The 14,996-nt window shown below is 45.9% G+C and overlaps 1 long non-coding RNA gene across 1 annotated transcript in view; it reads right to left on the reverse strand.

Annotated features, from left to right (window-relative positions):
* The window catches only part of LOC308609980, a 66,686-nt gene extending 54,432 nt beyond the window's left edge, over positions 1–12,254 (reverse strand). The window contains exon 1 of the long non-coding RNA XR_014014386.1: positions 11,039–12,254. This is a non-coding gene — a long non-coding RNA (uncharacterized lncRNA). The remainder of the gene's footprint in view (positions 1–11,038) is intronic.
* Between the last annotated feature and the right edge of the window lie 2,742 nt (positions 12,255–14,996).

Genomic DNA, 14,996 nt, shown 5'->3' on the forward strand with positions numbered 1-14,996 from the left:
ACCTCTTTCTTACTTACAGTGGAATATTGGAAGGCTTGATCATTAAGTGTGAGCCCCACCAAATTAGGACTCATACAACACTCTCCTCCAGGCCAAAACTTTTGATATCCACTGGGTTTTTTTATACTATCTTATATGTATCTAAATTTGTAATGATTTAGTTAATTCCTGAGTTACGTGACAATAAGAAATCAGTCAAATTAGCACTACAGAAGTGCAGCTTAGACCTAGGGACCAGAACCAAGGACCACAAAAACCTGTGAACCAATAAGTTTCACTTGTACTTCATGTTTAACAACTGCTGAGGGTGAATGGGAAGTGAGGGAAAAAGAGTTTAACTTCATATCACAGAAACTTGCACTAAAATGAAGAGGAAAATGACCCAGTTCCTGGTTCAAGTCACTGCAATCTGCTTCAATAAATAATAACAGCACACAAGGAAAACAAACACTATATGATAGGAACAATGGATAATTAATTACCAGATCAGGGAGGACAGATTACACTTGCTATGGGATTTCATTAAAGAAGGATTCCAAAAAGTACTGGCTTCTTCTGAGAAGACTTCTCAGGACAGGTAGCATTTAAACTGAGTCTTGAACAAGTATATAGAGGGTAGGGAACAGGCCTTCCGGGCAGGGAACAGGCACAGTGTCAGGAATGGCACAAAGGCCTTATGGAATACGGGACAAAACTGGCTGAACACAGGAGTGCTACGTGTTGGGGAATATGGGGGAAGGCTGGCTGAGGTTGGTTAAATGAAACATAATTAGACGGAAGAGAAAGTAGGTGGAAAGACACGTGGAAGACTGTGGAAAGCCCCTGAAGATGGAGGTCAGCATAATAATATGAAGAACTCAGTGGTACTTTGACACTGTATGAATGTCTAGGTTTAAAAAATCAGGAAAACACAATAAAAGAATAAACTACCGATATAATGATATGTAATCAGAGGCCAGATACCAAAGAATACACACTGTGTGTTTCCACGTATGTCATATATGGTGATAGATAGAGGTCAGCTTAGGTGTTGCCCTGGGAGAGTATGGAACAGAAAGAAGTAACAGAGAACCGTGTAGGCAGTTAGAAATATTTTATAATATCTTGATCTGGTGTTGGATACATGGGTGCATAGAGATGTAAAAATTCAGTTATTAGCAATGTAGTTAACCTACTAGAGTTTTTTTTAATGTATGCGTACATTAAAAAAACCTCTAGTAGGTTAATTAGGCTGTCAGTTGTATGAAGTAAATTTTGGTCAAGGAATAGCCAAGGTAGTAATGCAGTAATAAGTTATAAATGTACTCACTGTGCTCTAGAATGTCACAATTGGAATACAAGAAATATGTGTAAGAAAAAAGACAAGTATTGAATATTGATGGTTGGATGAGCTGAATAAGTTAGATCACTCTACTTTCAATTTAAGAACTTGGCCAGTGTTTGGATACCTTTGAACAAAGAAAAAAAAGAAATACAATTTTTATTACGCATATGCTGTGTATCAATTCCTGACTTATATTTTGACACATATAAACATGGGAAATATTGCACCTTGTAACTGAGACAATGAAGATGAGTGAGGTAGCTGGTTTTGACACTAGAGGCTGAGAAAACCATCAGCTCATAACCGTAAGAAGTCTGAAGTCGGAGGAAAAGAATCAAGAGGAAATAGTGGTAAGTGCCAGGAGCTTCTGGAAACTACATCAGAGATGAAGACTCCAGGATTGTTGAGCTTTCTAAGAGTCCCAATAACTCAGGTAAAAACAGAAGGCTTAAAACTGAATCCTGGGGATATATGTATGCACATAGCTGATTCACTTTGTTATACAGCAGAAACTAACACAACACTGTAAAGCAATTATACTCCAATAAAGATGTAAAAAAAACAAAAAAAACTGACTCCTGCAAAGTAACAATTGTTAGGACAAACAGTAAAGAATTATAAGAAAAATAATCACATGCCTGTCCCAACAGAGAAATATCCTAAGCTCCATCTCACCATTTCTCCAATTGGCCTTTCACAAAATACAGTCCCATCAGCTGAATATAGGTTTGTCAAGTAACTGTAAGTAAGACTGAATTAAACAAAAATAAATCAATTCCTTCCTCCAAAACTTTTCAGAGTATGTAATGTAACAAAGTGAAACTTGAATTTCATGTCGGGATGTAGAGTACGGCTCTTCCCAAATGCTTCTGTCTTCTAACTACATTAACATCATCTAAAACCAGTGTTCTGCAGGACAGAGATTGTGAAACGCTGCTCTCATCATGTAAGATATCAAGTCTTTCTGAAAATCCATTCTTCCTTCTGCCCTTTCTTGTGTTGTCCCTGTCACCTGGAATGTCTGTCCTAAGCTCCACCTGCCAAAACCCTACCCATTTTTAGGATCCAAGAGATAATAAAAGGCTTACATTACTGAAAGGCAGAGAAAGAAATCCCTTCCTAGGGATCTACATTTCCTTCCTAGGGAGAAGAAAAATTGTAAAGTATACCACAGTGACCTTAAGTCTATGAATGTAACTATGTTGTGTTACTTTGAGTTCTGTAAAAGTCAATGTGCTACAATATACATGGATATGAATGTTTAATCTCTTACAAGTAGAACTTGCTGATAACTTTCATCATGAGCGAGGTTAATGATTAAGGGAGCCATTGTATTTGGCTCAGCCCTTATAACTAGGGAATATTAAAATTGGAAAGGTCCCTAGATATTAGCAAATCTATCCACCTCATATTCTAAGTAAGGAAACTGAGACCTTCATAGATTGGATATTTATATTAACAAAGGAAAAGGTTATAAGATTGGCAGAACTACCTTTTAGATTAAGAATTTTGAGATTTTTATAGACTACTAGGACATTATGTCCACTGATATTGAGACAATGTGTTTCTTAGTCATCATTTTCTATTGCACTGACCAAGCGAGGTGGCAGTCAGTAGTTGTACAAAGGGAAAAAGAAAACTTTAGGAACTCCTGATTTATATACGCAGGGAAATTCATCATTCATGTATTTAAGCTAACTGGATGCAGTTTATCAGCTACATTGAGGAATGGTGAAGTGAAGTGTCTATACAATTAACATGTTAGTTTGTGTCATGACCTCCCTGTTGTTCAAGTGAGTTAACGGTTAGCACTCAACTAGGCACTTAAGAGTCCATTATAAATCTGGACTAAACGTTTATCTGTGGCATCTTTATTCTTCTTTGGTGCCCTTAGGCAGAATTAGCCCTCTTATGTTTTGATAAATTCAAGTATTAAACAGGGCTAAGGTTTCACAAGTTCTTTGGCCTAAACATGGGGGTAAGGGAGACCAATGAGCTGGAGTACTTCTAGATTTCAGAATGGTCAGATTGAGGAAGAAGAGTCTTATGCCAGAGGGGAAAGAAGACTGATTATAATTACCTATTTTTAAAAATTCCAACCCTTTTCAATGTTCTAAAGTGATCAGGAAGTACATGGGTATGCTAGGAAGTAAGGGACTCAAGCAACAATATTCTCTAAGAGTTTGTGGATGGCAATGAAGAGGAAAGGAAGATAGAGACAATCCTAGAAAAGGTTTTAGTTGGCCATAATAATGAAGTCAGAAGGAGAAGAAGAAGAAGAAGAATGACACACGCAATGGGAAAGAGAAAGCAAGAATAGAGAAGCAAAAGGGAGAGTAGAAAAATGAGACAAATTTGGAGAAGGAAATGAGGAAGAAAACTGGGTGAAAGAAGGAAGCACTGATGGTAGAGCACTTGACACTCAAACATTAACACGATGCACATTTAAGATGTGTCATCCATGGCCATGGTCATTACCCTCAAATAGTTTACAGTACGTGTTTCAGAGACATTTATAAATTGAAAATGCCATTAAAATAAGTGCCAGGGTATAAGTATTCATGGAATTGTATGGGAGAATATAAAGTCCCCCGTCAAAGAGCCTTCTGAGACATCGGAAAAAAAGGAAAAACCTAAAAAGCATAAGACTCTTCCTATTTTCATTTCCAATGATACATCCCAATCTTGATGATCAATCAGCGATTTAAATATCAACTATAAACACAGTATTTTATGAGCTGCTATGCAGTATACTATACTAGAGCAATAGAACAGAGAGGACCTCAAACCCTCTGTTCCCTCAAATTGAAAGGCACGCTTCCTGACCCCTCCAGACCACTACTGGACACAAGGAACACACACTAATGTTTCAGGACCCCAACCAGCAGTCACCTGCTTTGTGATTACTTCCATGACACACCCTAACACCACTGACTTTCCTGCTCCTACGGGACATGACATATATTTCCTATTTTAACACATACCACAGTGCATTATGATTGCAGGTAGATGTTCTAACAACTTGAAAGAGAATGATGACTTTTTTCTCTTTACATCTTGTTATTTCCTACTCCTAATATTTCTTGAAGAGAAACCATAAAAATATAAACAAACACAAAAAACAGATAATATACAAAACGTGTGCTTTGCACCTTAACACAAACTTAAGTAAAATTAATTCTGACAGTATCCGGCATGACAAACTTCCATGGTACAAATGAGAGTGGACCAAGGTTTGAGCAGGTACAGGAGACAATCCAGGCATGAACAACACCAAGGAAAGGTAGACAGGAAGTAACATGGTGTGTAGGAAATCACAAGACCAGTCTGATGGGAAGAGACTTAAACAAGACTGAAACTCACTTTCTAAACCTCCATCTCCAACAGGACAATTCGCAAGACACAGGTGCACCAAAGTGGCCCAATATTCAATCCCTTTAATGGTGAGGAACAGTTTAAAATTTTATAAATTTAGTTTGCCCAGAAGCAACTATCAGATGTTGGCAGGACACAATGAAGGCTTACCTTTGTTAACATAGTTAAGTCTCTCTCTCTCACAACTAGCCCACTTGGATCCACGTTCCTTAGCACACCCGACGCACTTACACAGCATTGATGAGCTTTACGCAACTGGAAGGTCACATCTTTATTTCTTATTGCAGGAACACAACATCTGGAAACTTTATTTCTATCAGAAGCTAAAGCAAAATTATTGTAAAATGAGTCATTTAAACCATACATTTTATCACCGTTAAAAAGCATCTGCTCTGTGCTAAGGATTAGAAATGATTCCTGTCCTTAAAGCCTCATTAAGGACGAAGATCTATAAACTCAAAATTTCAATCACATGAGATAAAGAACCATAACCTTTAAGCACAGAAGTGCCTATGGAGGCCAAAAGTTATAGCTAAGTGACGGCTTCATGATAACCCTGAAGTACAGTCTAGAAAGATGAGGCTATGCAGAGTTGGAGTAGGAGGTGCATTAACTGCAGAGGAAACATCTGTGAAAAGACACTCGAGCCTGACACCTGCTGGGCACTGTAAATACTGCAGGTGGGGATGACTAAAGACCAGGAGTCCAAGTGTGAGAAGAGACAGAAATAAAAATAGACATGTTGGCCCAAGCAAGCCTGGGAGAGAGCATGGCTTGTATCCCACAGGTGATGAGGCCTGGGGCTACCACTGGCTGAGTAAGGGTGCCTCCGCTGATTAGAAAAAGGCTCCCCGCTTCTGAAGGACCAATTAGACAAAGGGAGTGATCACAAAAAGCTCCCCTTCCTCAGGGCCAAAGAGCCCCAGGAGGCTTGGCAAAGCACAGTTCAGATTACAGGCCTCTGTGCAGAGCACATGCTGGGCGGCTAGTATGCACTAACTCTGTGTGGGCAAGCCATTAGCAGCATTATTTTAGGCATATCTTGTCATGTTAGAAGATCACTCAACCCGAGTAGGCAGATGAACTTAGAGGCACTGAGACCAGGGGCCACGAAACCACCCAGGAGTTTCTACCATAGTCGGGGCAAAATGTAATGTGGATGAAGAAGCAAATTTAGGAGGAGGCCAAAATTTACAAGCTAGACCCACTGGATGCAAGACATAAAGAAAGTTCAGGGAAGGAATTCTGAAGAGAATGGGCTTTGCATTTTTCTGACAATCAATGTAAAATATTAGGCAAAATTAAGTACAGTGGCCTTTAAGGTCCCTTCCAGCTCTAATTTCTTTTGATTTCTAACTTATTACTCTGGTTAAGTAAAGTCCCTTCAGAGGTACAGAACAGTTCCTACACCTGAATGGGATGCAAAGAATAATCTGACTTCTCTTCACCAGGGGATGTGTGGAACTGTCCTTGCAGAAGAGGTAACACATGGTGAGAACCCCAGATCCTAGAAAAGGGCCAGGCACACGATAAGTATTCAGCTTTTTGAAAACAAATGAACAATCATTTCCTCTTCTACATCTTCACACCCTTTATCTGCTGGTTGCTTTCTTTCAGCTTATAAACTTCCTCAATATACCCACTTAAAAAGCCCTCAGACCTATGATTCTTTGTATCTTGTTGTGGGTAACCTAAGTCTCTCCCATGCCTTCAAACACCTCTCCTCCCCAAAAGCCCAGATATGAACCTTGGGCCCAGACCTGTCTACCAGGCCCCTCTAAAGCACTGAAGATGAAGTAAGATCCTCTCCCCACCCCCAATCCCTTCCTACTGTGCTCTGTCTCTCTCAAAAAGATGCAGCTGTAAGCTGTCACCCACGCTTGCTGCCCTCCCTTTTCTAACTGGTCACCAGGCCCCACCCATTCTCTCTCAGATCTGCAAAATCCAGTCCAACCTTTTATAACTTAAGTGGGAACCTTAGATTACAATTCACCCTGCACCCAATCAAGTGCCTTGCACATGGAGGTCCGAGTGAGTCTCTAAACCACAAGTCCATCTCACTCTTCTTTAGGGTTTCCCACAGCCCTCAGGATAAACATCTAAACTTCTGACAGGACAAACAAGGCCCCCTTCTCTTGGGCCCCACTAACTTTCCAGTATCAACTCTCATTTCTTTCCCAAACCCTGAGTTCCAGTCCTATACCTTAGTTTTGCCATATTTTCTTATATTTCTCAAACTTCGACACACACTGCTCCCTCCTGCCACCCCAGGAGCTTCTACATATCCTTAGAAAGGATGGCACCTCCTCCAAGAAGCCTACCCTGAACTTTCCCTTCCAAGATTCTGTGCTCTGCAAAGGGGAAAGGTGGGGGGGGGAGGGATACATTAGGAGTTTGGCATTAACATAGACACACGACTCTATATAAAACAGATAATCCACAAGAACCTACTGCATAGCACAGGGAACTCTACACCATATCCTGTAACAAACTGTACGGGAAAAGAATCTGAAAAAGAATGGATATATGAATAACTAAACCACTTTGCTGTACACCTGAAACTAACACAATATTGTACATCAACTAACCTCCAATATAAAATAATAATTAAATTTTAAAAAAAGATTCTGTGCTCTGTAGCACCAGAACTCACTTCTTCCAGAGCACTGACTACTGCGCTTGTGTTTACCTGCCGCCCAGTAGAAGGGGAGATTACCTAGGGCAGAAGCATCGTCTCCAGCAGCCCTTGGTTCTGACAACTCATTCAAGTGCCAGGCTACTTTACACACATAACCTGCTTAATTCATTCTAAGAACCCACAGAAAGAGTGGTTTTTAATGTCATTTTACAAGTGTGGGGATTGCAGTTCAAAAGGAACCTGCCCAGGCCACAGACAGCGTAAGCCCTGGAATTCAAACCCTAAGCTGCCTTCACACCAGTGCTCCTTCCACTATATGATACAACTACTGAAAAACAGATTTTTTTTCCTGAACCCTGTTTTAATGGAAAGGAAATGAAGCTGGGATATATCCATTTCCTAATCGCTTTGGCGTGTACCAGGCAAAGTCGTTCAACAGACCAGGTAACATCTGTGGAACAATTAACGATGCTCCAAACTGTCCTAAGTGTTCTACATTGTAGGGTCTACAAACATGAACACAGTGCGACCTTGTAACCTCCAGAGAGAGTGAGTCCTGTTCAGCCCATGCTACAGATGAGAACACTGAGACCTAGAAGCCTTAAGGCACTCGGCCGGGGTCACCGAGCCGGCAGGAGTCCTAGGCCGTACGCCCCATCCAGCGCACACACACCCGGGCACTGGGCTCCGGTTCTAGTGCCCACCCTCCACCTTGCACCATCTAAAACCCCGCTTCGCAGCGCCCACATGAGAGCCCCTGGAAGCGGGAAGTACAAAGCTGTCTCAAACAGATGAACCAGTTTGCAGGGCAGAAGTTGAGACACTGATGTAGAGAACAAACGTATGGACACCAAGGGAGGAAAGCCGCGGGGGGGTGGGGATGGTGGTGTGCTGAGCTGGGCGAGTCGGATTGACATGTATACACTGATGTGTATAAAATTGATGACTAATAAGAACATGCTGTATAAAAAAATAAAGTAAAATTCAAAAATCAAAAGAAAGAAGAATACTGTCTACTGTCCTCCATGCCCCCTGGAACACTCACTGTAAATACCCAGGAGGTGCCTGCAGAATGAATGAATCAATGAACAAACAAGCTCACTCATTTCAAACGTGCAGTCACACGCGTAATCTGACCTTCTGAGAAGTTAAGCTTCTGGAAGGAGCCCATTTTCTTAATGTACTCAGCATCGAGTCATCACAAAACATGAACTCTTATAAAGCACTGCCCCCTCACCTCCCATGAGAGAGCAAAATTCCTCAGCAGGGAAATGGGAGGGTAGCAGACATTACGCGCAAACTTTAGGAAGGCTGCGGCTCGCTGAGCACTTCACTAGGGCCCCTGACCGCCTGCCTGGTAGTAGGACAGACACACCAGGAACGGCTGCTGACCGGCAGAAAGAGCGCCCGGCCACGCAGGCAGCACACCCCGCACCCTGCCAAGCGAGGTCCGGCCAGCAAGGGAAAGACGCTCTCCACTGCAGAACCGCCCACCACTAGAAAGCCAGGTCCTGCCAGGGCCTGGACACACGAGGCCTTCCTTACAAGGGTTACACATCTGTGGCCTTGCTCTGCCTCGAATAAAAGACAGTGACGGGGACAACGTGACCATCTCCAGATGAACTTCCAACTTCGTTTCAAGTGCCTGGGTGCTGGGTCACAGTGGATTTCTCAACTCTTCCAATATTCAAAAATATCCATTTCTAAGATGCAGGAGGGTTGTTAAACATACACTTAGCACAGACCCCAGTCCCACTCCTGAGTATTTTCTCAAGTGACGTAAAAACCCAAGTTCACATGGAAAACTGCCCTGGGATGTTTACAGCAGCTTTATTCCCGATCCCCTCAAAAGTGGAAACATCCCACAAGTCCTGCCACCCGCAGGCGAATGGACAAACGGAAAATGGAATACAACACAGCCAGAAAAAGGAGTGGCTTCTCATACCCGCAACAACAGGGATGACGGACTTCCCTGGTGGTCCAGTGATTAAGACTCCACGCTCCCAATGCAGGGGGCCCGGGGTCCATCCCTGCTCAGGGAACTAGATCCCCCACGCCGCAACTAAAACATACTGCACGCGGTAATAAAGAGCCCATGTGCCGCAACTAAGACCCAGCACAGCCAAGTAAATAACTAACTAAATAAATATTTAAAACAACAACAACAACAAAACAAACCCGGGAGGAATCTCGCATAGGTTTTGCTGAGCCAACGCAGCCAGAATCAAAAAGCTACATGCTGTTGTTCCGTTTATCTGACTTTCTGGAAAAGCCAAAACCTTAGGGACAGAGAGGAGATTAGTGGCCAAGAGGCTAGAGGCACCCTGGCGCCAAAGGGCAGCAAATGGGATGACAGGATCGCTCTGCCGCCTGATGGCGATCAAAACTCCTACAACTGTGCACTACAAGTGAACTATGCTTCACGGCTACTAAGGACACACAAATTATTACATTTTGAAAAATGCGCCGGCCAGCCATCCCGTGCATGACAAGTGCAGTAAGAAGGGCGGGGAGGCGAGGCAAGTGGATCAGCTGGAGTTCTGAAGGTTCTCCCCACTTTCAGTTTCCCTCCCCTGGCATGTCTCCCCGCCCGGCCCACTGCTGCTCAGGTCGCCCACCCGGGACACCCGGAGTTACCCAACCGGAAAAGCCAGAGCCCAGGCTCAGCCACGCCTCCAGGCACAGGAAGGGCAAAAATAGAAAGCGCCAGTGCGCGGTGGAGGGCTGGAAACCCTCGGACCTCAGATAACTGCGGAGAACCGGGCCTCGGAGTCAACATCGGCTCCCAGGCGGTCCCAGCGTCCCAACCCCGACCCCGGTCGCGACACAGTTTCCACAAAACTGACACACACGGAGCCCGCGCGAGGGGCGGGTCGCGCGGGCTTCCCCGCCGGGTCGCCTGGAGGCCGGTCCCCCGCAAGCTGAGCGCACGAAAGGGCGCCCCAAAGGCGCCGGCCCAAGGCGCCCGCTGCGCTTTCCCTCCGGAAGGTGGGCTGCGGGGCCCAAGCGTAAACCCTGAGACAAGGTACACGCACACCACGCCGCCACAGGGGACGAGAGGCCGGGCGCCCACCTGGCCGGACACCCTGCATTTCTGGAATCACCGGACTCCTGTGTAAATTTCCCTTTGGCGTGTCATTTTCCAAAGGCCACTCAAGATCAGGGGACGGAACGCCTCCTCTCCAAGTGTCCTGCCAGCCCACCCACTCAAGATCAGAGGGACAAAATGCCTAACTAAAACAAAACAAAACAGAAACACAAAAAACTGGAGAGAGGGAGGAAAGGGTGCCCTCAAAAATAAAAAAAAAACCTAAGCACGTTGACAGCGCTAAGAATAAACTACCAGGAAACAGAATCCCTACATGTCAGATCCTAAAGTACAGAAGGGCAAGCCCGCCGGCAGTCCAGGCCCGGGGGGACCGGGGTCCCCAGCCCTGCAGAGCCAACCGCAGACCGGCTCGGGCGCCCCTCGGAAGCGCGGGGTCCCCGCGGCCGAGTCTGCGCCCCCGGCCGGCGCCGGCTCCCCTCTGCCCACCCTGCGCGCGGGGGCTGGAAACGGCCGCGGAGAACCACGGCGCGGGGGGAAGGGGGGCTCCAAAGAAGGTCTGGCGACTCGAGTCGCTCCGTTTCTCGGTGGGCTCAGCGCGCGCCGTGGGGGAAGAGGGGCGGGGGTCCGGGAGGAGGGGACGGGTGGCACTTACGTAGACCTGCAGCGGCCACAGGCAGACGGCGGGCTCGGCCCCCACGAGCGACTCCAGCCTCAGCTCCAGCTTCTCCCCCATGTCTTCGCGCGCGGCCCCCGCACCGTGCTAGTCTGGCGCTTGGGGGAGGGGCGCGGCGCCGCCGGCGGGGGCGGGGCACACGGGCAGGCGGGCGGCTGAGGGGAGGGCGCCTGGCCTGGGCCTCAGCCGCCGCCGCCGCCGCGCTCCCGTCCGGCCCCCGGTTCCCTCTTTGTGGTCACAGGCCTGGGGCCTCCAGCGCTGCTGCGAACTCGGGCCGGCGTGAGGCGAGCACAGTGAGCCGGGGGCCGGGGCGAACCACTCACGGCACGCGCGGCCCACCCCGTGGACTCGCCCGCTCTCACGACGCACGCACGCACGTCTTCGGCTGACCCCGGCCACCCCCACCGGCCCGAAGTGGGGACCCGAGGAGAGCCCTCGGGGCCTGGGGTGGCGGGTTCGACTCCCGCCCTTGACGTACCGTGACACACACACACACACACACCCCTCCCCCCCAATAAGAAGACTATAATTCCTCATTAAATATGACAGCCGGCATCCCGGCTTCTGTTCACAAAAATGCCGTGTATGTAGCCTATGCTAGGCACCAGACCACGGACGCTCAGTACTGGCAAAAAAGGAAATGCCCTGCCCTCATGGCACTGCCATTTTAATTGGAATAGTAGTGACAATGGTCAAGGGAGAAAATAAAGTGTCATCATCGCCACGGGGATGGTTAATCTCACGTGCGCACTGCGTGGGGCCCCGGCAACCACAAACATTATTCCAGATGTGGCCAGGAAGGTATTTTTCGGAAGAGATTAACACTGAAATTGGTCCATTTTGCGTAAAGGAGATTGTCAATGCCGTGGCGTGGGTGGGCCTCGTCCATCAGTTGAAGGACTGGAGAGAAAAATGAGGTTCCCTAGAAAGAGGGAACTGTTCCTCCAATGGCCTTGGGACATCAGCTCTTCCCTGTGTCTCCAGCCCAGAGTCCTGCCCTGACTTGCCTGCCTCACGGTCACGAGTCAACTCCTTAAAACAAAACTATATATGTAAAAATACTGAATATACACAAGCCTATTAATTTGTATATGTGTGTCTACATATTATATATGTATACACGTTTATATGTGCGTGCGTTTGTAGTATATGTGTAAGTACTATATACAGTATACTTACAAGCCTATATGTGTGTGTATATATTGTATGCATGTATGTATGTGTATATATATAGTATACATATTATAAATGTGAACATGCTGTATATATACACACACCCATATATTGATATATGGGTGTGTGTATATATACAGTATAGGTACACTGTATGTATGTATGTATACAGTGTATATTTATATATAGGTGTGTATATATGTTGTATACCTGTATGTGTATACGTTGTATAGGTATTATATGTATATATGTATATACTATATATAGACACACTTGTGTATGTATTTATATGTGTATTTACATGCACATATGTACATATAGGTGTGTATGTGTGTGTATACGTTGTGTATATGTATGTGTATATATCTTATATATATATGTATATATATGATGAATTTATATATACAGTACATATATATTTTTATGCTACATGCTTTTATATGTAGGTGTATATGTGTGTCTATATGTACGTGTATGTATTGCATATATTATATATGTATGCATACTATATATATACACACACCTAAATATCTTTGTATGTGTGTATATATGTATGATATACATGTACCTAGGTGTCTATTGCATGTTATACGTATGTGTACATACTGTATATATATAAACTATGCATTTTATGTGTGTATGTATAGTGTATATGTATGTGTGTATTGTATATGTGTATATGTGTGTATACATACTGTATATATACAAACTGTGCATTTTATGTGTGTATATGTGTGTGTATTGTATATACTATATGTGTATATGTCTGTATGCATACTGCCTATATACACAGCTGTATATTTTTGTATGCATGTACATATGTACGTGTGTGTGTATATATACACACATAAACCCTATGGATTCTGTTTGTCTGGAGAACCCTTACTGATACGGACACTTATGACAATTGAGCACCTGCCCTTTGCCAGCCAGGGAGCCAAACACTTGTCTTTTCGGTGTCTGCCTTAAGTGTCACAAGTCCCGGGAGGGAAGGTGATGCCGCTCCTACCAGTTGAGGTGCCTCAGGGTCAGAGAGGTGCACAGCGCGGGGGGCTGGAGCCTGGTGGAGCCCAGGTGGAGTTCTAGCAGCAGTACAGCCTAGCAGTCCCACTTCCCCGGGTGCTTCTCACAAAGACGCCGAGGGAGAGACTGGGTCTGAAGGAGGGGATGAGGACGCTTCCGTGGGTCTGCAAGCCCAGACCAAGGCTGACTCGTCAAGGGTGTTAGAGGTCAGGACTGTGGTTACCCCGGGGGTGGGGTTACACAGAGCCATTCCCATTCTGAAAAAGTATCCATTCTGCTCTTGTTTGTATGTTTACCCCCCTCCCCCAAATCTTTTAAAAACAGATTCTCTTGGCTGCTGGGAGCACACACGGGGAAGTTGTGTGTGAGAGGGTGCAGTCCAGGGGACAGGGAGGATAAGACCCCCACCCTTAGGGCCAGGAGTGGCTCAGCTTTGTGAGCTAAGGATGGCCCGCGAGGTCCCAGAGAGAAGGGTCCCTACTCCGTCCCTGCTCCGTGCACCCCATTCCCAGCCTGAGAAGCCTAGAGCCACCCCACACACACACACACCAGGGAGGAGAGCCAGTCACCCTGGCTCACAGGCTGCGGCTCCAAGACTCCTGGCACTAGGAGCTCAGCTTTCATGCCCTAGGACAGGGCCAGAGCTGTTGTCTCCGGAAACTCTCTGTCTCTCGCCCGCCCTCCCTCCCCCCCTCCTCCGCCTCTTCCCCTCCCGCTCCAGCTGGCCTGCCCTCCACCCTGCATTTCTACACAGGATGGCTCACAGACAGCTGCTCCCTGTGTCCACCCACCACCATTCGATGGATGTCAAAGCAAGCCCTGGGGACTTCCCTGGAGGTCCAGCGATTAAGACTCCGAGTTTCCACTGCAGGGGGCGCAGTTTTGATCCCTGGGCAGGGAAATAAAATCCCACATGCCGCACAGCACGGCCAAAAAAATAAATGAATAAAAAATAAAGTTATAGTGATGAAACAGCCCTAGTGGTGCTAGGATGGGACATATAGCTCTATGGTATAGAATAAAGGTCCAGAAACAGATATATGAGAACTTGATATGACAGAAAGTGGGGAAATTAAGGAGTTTTCAATAAATGGCATTAGGACAATTGCATATCCATGTGGGAAAAAGTAAATTAGGAAAAAAAAAAAGCAAGCCCTGGTCAGGTGTGACCTTGGGCCCAGGGCCATTGGCACACGTTGTCGTGTGGGATGTTCTTCCTTAGACTCCTCCCTCCCTCCTGTGCCACTTTCCCCGCCAGGTAAAGAACTCTGCCTGGTCAATAAGACCCTAGAGGTCCTTGGCCATTGCTATTGCAGTTGGAATTGTTACTGTGTTTACATAGGGTGACCAACACCCGCCTGCAGTTTGCCCAGGACCGCTCAGGTTTGAGCGCTGGAACTGTGGGGAAACCCTCATTCCCGGGGAACCCCAGAAGGCTGGTCAGCCTATTTAGGACGGATCTCTCACTTGATCTCCCAACCCCCGAGAGCCAGAAAGGGAATCTCGCCCCTCCTTCCATTGTAACCTTCATTCATTCATCCACTCATCCCTTTATTCAACTCCTTTATTCAGCAAGTATTTATGAAGCATCTACTACACATCAGACACTCTTCTAGGTGCTGGGGACAGTAAACTGAGAAGGTGTGATTTATTACATAGGGATGATGTCTCGGAGACCACTGCAGGGCAGGGGAGCTGGGAAAGGGAAGGGGCAGTTCTAAATGCAGGCTCTGACGGGATT

Source organism: Mesoplodon bidens (genome assembly GCF_964165515.1).
Source record: "Mesoplodon bidens genome assembly, contig: HAP1_SCAFFOLD_423, whole genome shotgun sequence".
Lineage (NCBI taxonomy): Eukaryota > Metazoa > Chordata > Mammalia > Artiodactyla > Ziphiidae > Mesoplodon > Mesoplodon bidens.